Raw genomic sequence first — 13244 nt, forward strand, 5'->3', positions numbered from 1 at the left:
CATCTTCTATGCCATGGAATGGGCTGTTTCCTTCTTGGAATTCTGTCTCTGCCCTCAGTTTCTCTGCCTAGCCAGGTCTTTATTGCCCCTTGAGACTTAGCTCAGACATTTCTCTTCTTCCTCTTTGGGGTCTCCATTCCTCACCACAGATGGTGTGCAGCTCTGTCTTCCCTCATGGAAAACACTGGAGGCAGAAAAATTTTTTGTCTTTGTTACTGGCGAATGGAGTCTAAACTGGTATGTGTTTGAGTTTAAGCCCTATGTTTAGCTGTACAAACATGGGCAATGCAATACTTCTGATCCTTGAACTGTTTTTTTCTTATGTTTTTATATTTCTGAGAATGAGAGAGAGAGAGAGGAAGGGGCAGAGAGAAAGGGGGACAGAGGATCTGAAGTGGACTCACTGACAGCAGAGAGCCCGATATGGGACTCAAACTCACAAACTTCAATATCATGACCTGAGCTGAAGTCAGGCACTCAATCAACTGAACCACCTAGGTGCCCTCCTCATCAGTTTTATAAAATGGAAATAAATTGTAAGCATGGGGTCATTATAAGTTTAGAGATAGAGTAACAAAGATAAACTATTTAACTTAGTGGATTCTCAATATATCCAGCTCTTATTTATAGCATTATGTTGGTTTTTTTGTTTGTTTTTGTTTTTTGTTTTTTTTTTAAATTAGAGCTGTCTAAGCGTATTAGGCACATGTTAAGTTCTCAAAGAATGCTCGTTTTCTTATTTTCTAACTCCAACTCAACTAAATTTAATTTTTTATTTTTTTATTTTTATTTTTTTATTTTAGAGAGAGAGTGAGAGTGTGCAGGTTGGGGAGAGGGGATGAGAGAGACAGATAGAGAATTTTAAGCAGGCTCCATGCCTAGCACAGAGTCCAATGCTAGGCTTAATCCCATGCTCCTGGGATCATGGCATGAGCCTAAATCAAGAGTTAGTCGCTCAAGTGACTGAGCCACCCAGGCGCCCCTCACCTAGACTCCTTTCAAAGTTTCCAGGGAGCTGCATTTCTTGAGCCACAGCCAGCTTTGAACACCTAATGAAAACAGTAAACTAGCTCCCCAGGAAATGTGCATTACCCAACAGCTTGTGTGTGATTTTGGCAGGATTCCTGGACACATTAAGCCCACCACGGACCCAGAGCATTCTTGTCACAGATGTTCACAGCCAGTTCTGCCCACTTGGTCCTTTTAAAAATGAGCAACTTGGGCGCCTGGGTGGCTCAGTCGGTTAGGCACCGGACTTCCGCTCAGGTCACGATCTCACTGTTCGTGGGTTTGAGCCCCGTGTAGAGCTCTGTGCTGACAGCTAGCTCAGGGCCTGGAGCCTGTTTCGGATTCCATATCTCCCTCTCTCTTACCCTTCCCTGCTCACGCTCTCTCTCTCTCTCTCTCTCTGTCTCTCTCTCTCTCTCAGAAATAAATAAAACATTTTTAAAAATTTTAAATGAGCAACTTTTACTATACCACCCAGCAACTGCACTTCTTGGCATTTACCCAAATAAGTTGAAAATGTGTGTGCACACAAAAATCTGTACAAGAATGCCTAAAGCAGCTTTATTCACAAGTGTCAAAGCTTGGAAGCAACCAAGATGTCTTTCCATAATAGATAAATAGATAAATAGATAAATTGTGAATAGATAAATTGTGCTACATTCAGACAATGGGATATTATTTAATGCTGAAAGGAAATGAGCTTTGAAGCCGTGAAAAGACAAGGAAGAAACTTAGATGCATGTTGCTAAGTGCAAGAACTCAATCTGAAAAGGCTATGTATGTACTATAATATTCTAACTATATGACATTCTGGAAAAGGCAAACCTATGGAGACTGTAAAAAGATCAGTGGTTTCCAGGGGTTAGGGAGGGATGAACAAGCAGAGAACAGAAGATTTTTAGAGCAGCGAAGCTATTCTGTAGGATACCATAATGGTGGAAACGTATCATTACACACTTGTCAAAAATTCATAGGATATTCAACACCAAGTTTCGCCAAGTGAAATTTAATGCAAACTATGGACTTTGGGTGATAATGGCATGTTGGTGTTCATCAGTTGTAACAAATGTACCAGTGTGGTGCCAGATGTTTATAGTGGGAGGGGCTGTGCACATGTGGATGCAGGGGATATATGGGAAATCTCTATATTCTGTATTCAATTTACTGTGAACCCCAAAACTAAAGTGTGTGGGTTTTTTAAAATATTTATTTATTTATTTAGAGGGAGAGTGGGAGAGGGGAGGGAGCAGAGAGAGGGAGAAAAAGAATCTCAAGCAGGCTCTGCGCTGTCAGTGATGCGGGACTCATGAACCATGAGATCATGACCTGAGCAGAAACCAAGACTGCTATGTTCAAGTTACTGAGCCCCTGTGGTCCCCAAAGCGTGTTTTTTTTTTTAAAAGAATGAGCAACTGGCCCTTCACAGTGATGCCTCGTCACTATGCAACCATCTTTCCAAGAAGAAACAACTACACAAGGTCTGTTTCTGAGAGACGTGGTCTCTGGAACTTTGGCATGACTCTCTGGTGTCATCATGGCCATCATAGGACATTAAAAATGCTCAAATCAAGTTGTTGCTGATCTTTCTGAGAATTTTTATTTTCTAGTACAGAGGGCCACCAGCAGATGGCAATCAAAGAATACAAAACCTAAGCCTGTCCTCCACAAGAAAATTCTGATAGATTTAAGATTGGTAAAATGGTAAATTTAAGGTAAGTAGACCACTGTAGGCCACCTCTTGGATAAGCAGTTCTCTACAGAGGCATAATTTCTTATGCTCCAGACAAACGAGTCTTCTTCCACCAGTGACTGAAATAAATGTCTAGCCTCAAAAATAGGCACCAGGGACCAATTCTTAGATTTCTTAGTTCATCAGATGAGAACTTTGGTTACTCTTTGTGAAAATGAATTAGAAGAATTTGTTGTTTTTATTGAGACAGTATATTTCCTTTAAATTTTCTGTTTACATCATGAGCGAGGATAAATGTTCCTTAGTATGTAAAAATGGATATTTGTGTAAATTATTTTCAAATGATAAATAAAGAGATACAGCTGGAGTACAACAGAGCTACAAAATCACCGAAGGGAAGGAATTGCTTGAAACAATCCAATGTTTGTGGGAGGGCTGTGGGGGGAGTGTAGCTGGGCAGGGGTGGAGGGTTGGGGAGGTGTTCTTACCAAATAGGATTAAAAAAATTGTTTTAACAGTTACTTATTTTTGAGACACAGAGAGTGAGCAGGAGAGAGCAGAGAGAGAGGGAGACAAGAATCCGAAGCAAGTTCTAGGCTCTGAGCTGTCAGCCCAGAGCCTGACGCGGGGCTCGAACTCACAAACCATGAGATCACGACATGAGCTGAAGTCAGACGCCTAACTGACTGAGCCACCCAGGCGCCCCCCAAATAGGATTTTAGCACTGGTTGTACAATAGGAATTTCTTCTTTTCTCCTTTTTGCTGTTTGCTTCTGGAGATGTACTAGTGAGTAGAGTCTCAATTAAACCAAATATTCTCAACACTGTGACTATTAGGCTTGGAAGACTTTGTCCTTGTTGGTAAATTCTGATATGTATGTCTTACATTTGCTAAAATTACTAAGTCCACAGAGAGAGTTGCAGTGTGGTAGAGCTTGCAAAATATGAATATTGCTACTTTGTTAAGTTGAGGCAAAAAAAATTTCAGTTTATAGTTTACAGTTCAGGAGTATTTGCTGGTATAACAGAGCCCCTTTATACACCTCTCTATACAGTAGAAAATGATTAACCTGTTTTGTTTTGTGTATTGACAATATCTTTATGAAAAAAGTCTCACAAAGCATATAAAAATACACATTAGACCTAGAGAGTTTGGGGGAATATTCAATGTTTAAGAGAAGCTATTAACAGTGAAAAATACTTTTTGGATTCTTACTACGTATTAAGCAATATTATCTCAAAACAGATAAATTAGCCCCATATTTATAGTTGGGGAAACTAAGTTTCAGAGAGATTCATAACTTGCCAAGGTTACACATTTAGTAAGTAGCTGAGCTGGGATTTGAACCCAGGCCTATTTGGGTGAATGTAATCACTTCCTACACTGTAACTGTTGGCCTTATTCTAAAAAGTGATGTTAAACATTTGAAACCTCCTAGAAAATTCAGAAATTTAACCAAATCACCTGGGGAGGTTGTTAAAGATTCAGTGTTCAGGTCATAGCCCTAGAGATTGTAATTCAGAAGATTGGGGGTGGGGCCCCCAGAATCTGACTTTTCAACAAGCACCCTGCTGTGGTTCTGCTGCAGGTAATCTTCTGACCTCAAACACAGAAACTACAGGCCCATCCCAGTGGACTGTAATTTTTGTAAGCAAAGAACACTTTGAGGTCCTGATGAAAGCTCTGGACCATTTTTTCAGAAAAATACACATTCTACACCTCAAATTTTGCATATGACTTCAAGGGCTTCATGGACACTCTGAAGCTATGCACACTCGATTTCCTACATGTCCCAGTAAAAAACGGCCTAATTAGAAATCCCTTCCATCTCTCCACCGAGAGATGTCACTCTTCAGCCTCAAACATCCTCCCCAAAACTTACAGTTTTTTTCTTTTTCCTTTCTCCTCAACTACAAAGGGAAGAGTTTCTCAGGAAAATGAGTTTACTGTTTGGGAAGGAACTTCCCCTTGTAAATAGAGGAGACTTTGGCACGAACTCCAAAAAATTAAGCTGAAATGGAATGATTGTGTTGTCTACAATCATGATGAAAGCCGATCTGGAAATAAAACCTAACAGTAGGGACCACAGATTAATATAGGCACAGCCCACCTTGTGCAGGGTCATGAAATTAATTTTAAAAAAATTTTTTAATATTTTAATATTTGAGAGAGAGAGGCAGTGAGAGAGAGAGAGAGAGAGAGAGAGAAAGAGAGAGAGAGAGATACAGAAGTTAAAGCAGGCTCCAGGCTCTGAGCTGTCAGTACAGAGCCTGATGCAGGGCTTGAACCCATGAACCAGGAGATCATGACCTGAGCTGAAGTCAGACGCTCAACCAACTGAGCCACCCAGGTGCCCCAAAATTTATTTTCACAAAATCCCCTTCTCTAACTTCCCAATCCCTAGGGTTTCTCATAGGTCTCCATGTCAAAGCTAGGCTTTGCATCTTTAACTCAAGACTTTTGGAGAACATCATTTGAAACATGTACATAAATAACATTGACCCAGAGTCCTCACACATTGACCTTTAATAGGTTTCAGAGTCTGGAGTAGGAAAGGCATTAGGAGAACATGTAGTTTTCTCCTCAGGCCTGAGAGAGGCCTTACTTCTAACCTATGGCCAGAAGTAAGGTGTGTCTGTGAACACTCTGATATTATATGTAAGTTATACGTTTATATATTTTTTCTGGAAAGGGAGTCCATGGCTTTTACCTAATTCTTAAAGGAATCTTTGACTAGAACTTAAGAGGTCATCATTTATGGGGTGAATCTTATTTCACAGGGTTAGACAAGCAAACAGGGTGAGCAGACCCGTGTGGTTCAGCCTTGGTGAGCATCTTCTTCAGACATCAAGTGATAGACAACATTGCGTATATGTTGTATGGACACAACATTGTCAGAGTTTGTGTGAGTGGGTGTTTTAACGTTTTATTTATTTTTGAGAGACAGAGAGACAGAGAGTGAGCAGGGAAGGGATAGAGAGAGAGGGAGACACAGAATCCGAACAGGCTCCAGGCTCTAAGCTGTCAGCACAGAGCCCAATGTGGGGCTCGAATCCATGAACTGCCAGATCATGACCTGAGTTGAAGCTGGAAGCTTAATCAACTGAGCCACCCAGGTGCCCCGTCAGAGTGTGTGTTCTAATTGTGGTTTAGATTAGGGCCACTCTGGGGCGCGTGGGTGGCTCAGTTGGTTAAGCATCTGACTTCAGCTCAGGTCATGATCTCCCAGTTTGTGGGTTGAAGCCCTGTACTGGGCTCTGTGCTGACAGCCAGCTCAGAGCCTGGAGCCTCTCTTTGGATTCTGTGTCTCCCTCTCTCTCTGACCCTCCCCCACTTGCACTGTCTCTCTCTCCCTCAAAAATAAATAAAAACATAAGAAAAATTTTTTTAAAAAATAGATTAGGGCCACTCTGCAGAAAGTCCACTTGTCCAGAAATACGTCTTTCTTGGTATGAAAACAGGAGCATGTGTTTGGGATCAGGAAGACCTGAATCAGTGACCAGGCAGATTATATCCACCTCTCTGACTCTTAATATACTTGTAAGTCAGGAATAATCATCCCTAATTTGTCAGGGTATTGGGAGGAAGGCATGAAATAAAATACACAAAGCTCCCAGCACGGTGTTTGGCACAGGGCAAGGCACCCAGGAAAGTTTGTTTTTGTCTCTCTTTCTCACTACCACACTAAGATCCCCCTATGGTGGGGGTGCTGAGCACAAACTATCTGCTATTTAGCCGGGGTAGAGGGGGTCTGCACCCATCAGGCTGACTAAAGTCTGGTCTGGCAAACCTGAAGAAAAACTGGTTTCTTTAAGGAATTCCCACTTTCCAGTCTCTCCCCTCACCACCCCCACCCCCCCCAATCTCTGTTGCAAAGGTAAGCAGGGACCTCAGGCACAGAACCTGCCTGGGGATTACAGGGAGTTACAAAGGATGAAAAGACATCGTCCCTGTCCTTAGAGTTGCTGAACCCTAACTGGGAAGACAGTACCAAAAATAAGTTAGCAGAAGCCATAGGGCATACATATAAGCATAAATATTCTACATACCTGAAAATAGATTATGCTAGAAAGGACAAAGCCACCTGGAGTTGATTTAGGAAACAGTCATGAAAGAAATGATTATTGAACAATATTGTTTAAGTGCAGGAAAGGATATGATACGGCAGAAGGAAAGAGAAAAAGCTCAGGAAGGAGGAGAGAGTGCCATAGGACTAGCTCACAGAGGAGGTGGGCACGATGCAGATTTGCAGGGCAGCAGGGGAAGCCATGGTGGAGGGTTTGTGAAAAGATGACAGCAGCTAGGTGTGGGGGAAGGGAGGCAGCTAATTGGTAGAGCCCCTTGAGACCCATGATTAGGAGTTTTAATTTAATTCAAGAGGCAATTGGAGCTATTGTAGGCTTCTAAGAAGGGAAGTGATATGATCAAAATGATGCTTGAGGACGATGGTTCTTGCTGCTGTGAGCAGGGTGGATTAAATGAAGGAGACCCTTGGGCAGGGGGGTCGATCTGAGGCTAGGTCAGGAATCCAGGGTTACAGGGGCATGGCCAGAACAGGGATGCAAAGAGCAGACCTACAGTATGTTATAGAGGATAAATATTCGTTCTTCTTAGAACCAAACACTGGGTTAGGTGCTGGGATACCACGGGGACCAGGCACAGAGGTTGGGATGGAGAGAGACAATTAAGCAATTAGAATAATATAATATGATATGATTATAATATTATATAATATTATAATAATGATAAGTGAGATAAGTGCTGTGATAGAAGCCAAGAAATATGAGAGCATATAGCAGGAGCAGCACCTGAGTTACAGGAGGGTCCTGAGGAGGTGGCATTTAAGCTGAGAATTTAATGAAGAATCAGGCATGAACTGAGTGAAATGTCACTGGGGGAAATGTTCCAGGCAGGAAGCCCCAGGATGAAAGAGTAGGAGTGAAGCCAGGAGGGAAAGGCCAGAATGGTTTCCCAAAAGGCTCAAGAGAGCAAGCCGGGAGAGACCAAACCAAGAAGGGCCTTGAGTCTGCAATGTAAACTGTGAACTTTATCCTAAGGACACTGAAAGGCCAGAAAACAGGCATGGTTTTTCATTTTGGAGAAATCTCTCTGGCTATGTTGTGGGACAAAAAGATTGGGTGTGGTGGTAGTTGGGATGAGAGGTTTGCCATAGTCTAGGGGAGAGATGACTGGGAAGTAGACATGGAGACAGGTAGACATTTAGGAAGCAGAGCTTATGGTATGAGAAAGAGACGAAGACGAAGAGAGTATTAGAGATGTCATTAGCCCAGAGAGGGTAGAAGTATTTTCTAGGGTCATACAGCCAGCCTGTGGAAGCATCAATCCTACAGTCCAAGTCTCTGATTCTCTTTAAAATATGTATCTTTCATATCTCTCTCCTCATCATGCTCATGTTTTCTCTACATCCTCAAATACACTTATACAATTTAGAATAAATGTTTTAATTCTTTGTCTGATAATTCTATTACCTCTGTCATTTCTGGATCTGTCTCTATTGCTTGATTTTTCTCCTGGTTGTGGGTCATATTTTCCCAGTTCTTTGTATACATAGTAATTTTTATTAAATGCCAGACATTGTGAATTTTACATTGTTGGACACTGGGTTTTGTTATATTCTTAAAGAGTTTGAGCTTCATCCTGACATGTAACTAAGTTATTTGAATTTGATTCTTTCCGTCCTTTCTTTTAAGCTTTTTTAAGGCAGATCTAGAGGAGCCTTTAGGACTTCTGACTTCAATCATCATGAAGTAACAATGATTACATTTACCATCCTACCTGATGCAATAACAATGAATCAGATTACATGTATGAAACGATGGCCATCAGGCAATGAAGGACAGTAATCCATAAGAGAGGAAACAAATGAAGTAATTCCCAAGATTGCTCCAGCTTTCTGCCTTGAAAGTTTCCAGGGCACAGAAAAGAAAAGTAGAACTCAGGTGGATCTTTTTGAACTTCCTGAATTGAGGACATGGAGCTAAGAACCTGGGGAGACCAAGCGGCTAAGGTGCATAGGACAAAGTGCCAGAGAAGAGAGACTGTGCAGAGAGCACTCCAGAGATTTGCAGAAAATCACCTTCAAATATTCAAGAGTATTTATAAGCACAGGCATGTGAAATTATGACTTCAGGCTCAAGAAAGAACTATCTAAAATATCACAGAGAGGGGCGCCTGGGTGGCTTAGTCGGTTAAGCGTCTGACTTTCGCTTAGGTCATGATCTCGCGGTTCGTGGGTTCGAGCCCCGCGTCGGGCTCTGTGCTGACTGCCAGCTCAGAGCCTGGAGCCTGTTTCAGTCTGTGACTCCCTCTGTCTCTGACCCTCCCCTACTCACGCTGTCTCTCTCTCTCCTAGAAATAAATAAAAATATAAAAAAAAAATATATCACAGAGAACAATACCTGATGCTTGCACAGGGCTAACAATGGTGTTTGTTCGCACTACCCAGGCTAGAAAACTTCATAATTTCATGCAGCATTTGTAGAATCCTCAGAAGGGTATCGCCTCAACAATGGAGAATGATTATTACCCCTGATCTAAACAGTATTCTAGTTTATTCTATACCCTCTTAATGCAAGGCCCAAAAGGATCAAATGATTTCCAAATAACTTTAGTGCAGAACAATGTTGAAGAATATTTATAAAAATTCAAAAACATCCATCACTCTAAAAGGTAAAGTGCACAAAGCGTGCCATCTAGTCAAGATTATTAGGTACACAAAGAAGCAAGAAAGTATGTACCATTTTGCAGCAATCAATTAATTGAAGCCAATCCAGACCTGCTATACATGATGTAATTAGCAAACAGTATTAAAATGGTATTTTCCATATGTTCAAAAAGTTAAGTAGAGACATGGAAGACTTTTTTTTCACCAGCTGCTGCAAAACGCTTTATTGTTTCCTTTTGGTCCACAGCTTGGGGGAGGGCTCCAGGGTGGTTACAAAGCTGCCCAGTGCTGCAGGGAGAGGCTCAGGCATAAGCCCTGGAGCCAAAGGGATGCCAAAGGGGCCCCTCAAAGGCTGCTGGGCTCCAGAGGCTCCTCATCGTGCTTGAGGGTGAGCCTTTCGAAGAGATATTCGCCCAGCCCAGCCTGAGAGCCAGCCAGCCTGGAGAGGTTAGTCAGGTGGTTAGCCATCTTCTTGATGAGTTTCACCTCCTCATCTAGGAAATGGTTCTCCAAGAAGTCACAGAGATGGGTGTCTGCGCAGGCAGAACCCAGTGTATGCAGATTCAAAAGGGCCTGGTTCAGGTTCTTCTCCAGAACCAGGGCAGCTTCCACGGCATCCTGGGTTTTACCCCACTCATCTTGGGATGGCTTCCTCATGTCCTGGAAGAGGGCGTGGCCGCCGCGTTGGTTTTGCATCTTCAAGAGATGCTCAGCACCCTTGTGCTTCTCCTTCGCCAGCTTGTAGAAGAAGTGGCTCATGCCTTCCAGAGCCACATCCTCACGGTTGAAATAGAAGCCCAGAGAGAGGTAGGTGTAGGAGGCCCATAGATGCATGTTGACTAGGCAATTGATGGCGGTCTCCACCTCAGTGGAATAATTTTGACGAATGTGGCAGCTCATTGTTGATCTGTAATAAGGAGCTAAGTTCAAAATAGGACATTGGCTGCTCCCAGAGGCAGAGGGTGGCCAAGAAGATGACTCTGAAAGCTGGGACTAGAAAAAGTTTGGAGGGTGGTCAGAGGCTGGTAGAAGAGACATCCCCGGGTCTGTCCCATTCAAACACTGTTGAAGCAAGAGACAGATCCCTGTGACTGGCAGGCATACTACTAGAAGATATCTTTAAAAACCGAAATCTGGAGATTAAAGCTACAATGTCTGAGATAAAATATACACTGGACGAGATTAATAGCAGATTAGACATTGCAAATTAGTGAGATTGAAGAAAACATTCAAAATTAAATATATAGAGAAAAAAGAAATATAAAGTTGAACAGTGCATCAGTAATCTGTGGGACAACTTAAAGCAGCTGTATATACAGATTATATTAATATGTAATGATTAATATATACATATTTTATAATATGAATATATTGTATGTTATATTTGCAGCCTATATTAATTATATAATGATTAATATATAATAATTTGAGCCTCCACAGAATGAGAAGGGAGCCCTGCATTGGGCTCCTTGCTGACAACATGGAGCCTACTTGGGATTCTCTTTCCCCTTCTCTCTCTGCCCCTCCCCTGCTCTCTCTCCCTGTCTCTCTCCTTCTCTCAAAATAAATAAATAACCTATTTCAAAAAAGGAGTGAAAAGATAGAGAAAGTGAAAATAATGAATGTAGGTGACTCTGAACACTGTAAGAGAAGGGAAGGTGAGAGATATAGTCACAGCTGTGGGTGATCAAGGATCTCAGAAGGATAAATATATTTTTTATTTTTAATTAAAGAAAACTGGAGTTGTTCATGGCATAAGGGAGAAATCTGAAGGAATTGGGGAGAGAGAAGATGCATGATGAAGGGAAGTCCCATAGGAGACCAAAGAAGGAAGAAATCAAGCATTCAAGGAACCCTGTGACGACTGCTTTCCCTACAGTGAAACAATATTTCGTAAGTAAAGTAATCATGGATATTCTCCTTTCCCTCCCCTTCTTACAACCCCTTCTACTCTCCAACAAAATATGCATGATTTATACCCTCTGTAAGTTTGGATTGTCACACATCAGGTTTCCTTAAGGCAGAATGGCCTCTATATCAGAGTGTAGAACCCAGCACTCCCATTTTGTCCCTTTGAGGTCATNTGACTGCTTTCCCTACAGTGAAACAATATTTCGTAAGTAATCATGGATATTCTCCTTTCCCTCCCCTTCTTACAACCTCTTCTACTCTCCAACAAAATATGCATGATTTATACCCTCTGTAAGTTTGGATTGTCACACATCAGGTTTCCTTAAGGCAGAATGGCCTCTATATCAGAGTGTAGAACCCAGCACTCCCATTTTGTCCCTTTGAGGTCATTGGCTACGGCATGGGATAAAAATCCAATTATCTGTTGTGAGTCAAAAAGTGTTTTGAGACCTGTTCAAATATAATGTATTCTGCCAAAGAAAGTCTCAAGAGCTCAGTCATTCAGTGACTCTTCATTGGGCATTGGACATTGCCATTCAGAAAGGAAGTCCCTGCCCTTGAGGAGTCCACTACCCAGTTATGGAGGAGACAGACATGTGTTAGACACTAAACTGTTGACACCAACCATGTGTGCTAAACAGTGCACAGTATGGATACTCTGGATATAGGGGAGCTCCAAAAGTGTGGGTGGGTGAGGAAAGGCTTCTCAGAGAGGCAGGGCTTGAGCTAGTCCCTGGAAAGGGCTTTACAGACTGGGACTTCATGTGAACAAATGCATGGAGTTTGCATTATGTTTTGTGTTATATGTGTTGCATTTAAAAGGCAGTCACGCATCCTGTCCGACCATGGCTGAGGGTCCAGAAGTAGGAAGAAGTAGTGCAGGAACCGTGATTGGGCCATTTCTCAAGATGACAGCAGAAGGCAAGGCTGACAGCAGTTACTAAAAACACCTATACTCCTGACACCAATAACTAAAAGCAGCATATTGGGTAAGTGTTGTCTGGCACCTATTGGAAAGAAACCACTAAGTGATGTTTTTATAGTTATCTCAATTTGCCCATGGAAGCCAGAATTGGGCTTTAAGGAAAGTGAAATCCGTGAAAGTGGACATTTTAGAGCCTTTTAATTTTTGTGTCAGATAGCTGCTGGTATGAAAAAATTGGGGAGAATTATGGAAATGCTCTATGTTTTGATTGTGGTGTTTATAAGGGGCAATTTGTCAAAACCCATTGATTACACTATATGTTAATTAACTAGTATTTAAATAAAAATTGGGGGAAAAAAAACCCCAGAAATTGCACACTTAAATGGAGGTGTTTTATTGTGTGCGAAGTGTACCTCAAAAAAGTTTCATTTACGTTTTTTAAAAATTTTTTAAATGTTTTATTTATTTCTGAGAGACAGAGAGAGAGAGAGAGAGAGAGAAAGAAGCAGCGTGAGCATGGGAGGGTCAGAGAGAGGAGACACAGAATTGGAAGCAGGCTCCAGGCCCTGAGCTAGCTGTCAGCACAGAACCCGACACAGGGCTCGAACCCACAAACTGTGAGATCGTAACTGGAGCCAAAGTCAGATGCTTAACCAACTGAGCCACCCAGGTGCCCAAAAAAAGTTTATTTTTAAAAAAACAATTTACACAATAAAAAATATCAGAGTGAATCTACGAATTAATAAATATATACATACAACACATACATGCATACGTACATCCCTGCCCTTGGGCTTCTTTCCTTTCAGCTAAGCAATACCATTTTGGAAATAGTTTAGGACTTTTAGGGAACAGGCAGAAAAAGAAAAAGAGTCTGAGTTACTAAAGTGACTGGAAACAAAGTTTTCCAATTAACTATTATGATTATTAACTAGCCAGTGTGAGTTTACATAATTAATGATCCCAGAGGTCTTTATGACTTTCTTTTTTTTTTTTTTTTTTTTTTTTTTTTTTTTCTCTTGTT

At 41.6% G+C, this 13244-nt stretch overlaps 1 pseudogene across 3 annotated transcripts in view; it reads right to left on the minus strand.

Moving 5' to 3' along the window:
* Positions 1 to 9584: 9584 nt before the first annotated feature.
* The window catches only part of LOC144244632 (ferritin light chain pseudogene), an 18926-nt pseudogene continuing 15266 nt past the window's right edge, over positions 9585 to 13244 (minus strand). For all 3 annotated transcript variants that reach the window (XR_013339004.1, XR_013339003.1, XR_013339005.1), the window contains exon 2: positions 9585 to 10446. The product of XR_013339004.1 is annotated as a ferritin light chain pseudogene, transcript variant X2 (transcript). The remainder of the gene's footprint in view (positions 10447 to 13244) is intronic.

The sequence above is a fragment of the Crocuta crocuta genome, unplaced genomic scaffold, assembly GCF_008692635.1.
Source record: "Crocuta crocuta isolate KB4526 unplaced genomic scaffold, BGI_CrCroc_1.0 scaffold147, whole genome shotgun sequence".
In the NCBI taxonomy this organism is placed as follows: domain Eukaryota; kingdom Metazoa; phylum Chordata; class Mammalia; order Carnivora; family Hyaenidae; genus Crocuta; species Crocuta crocuta.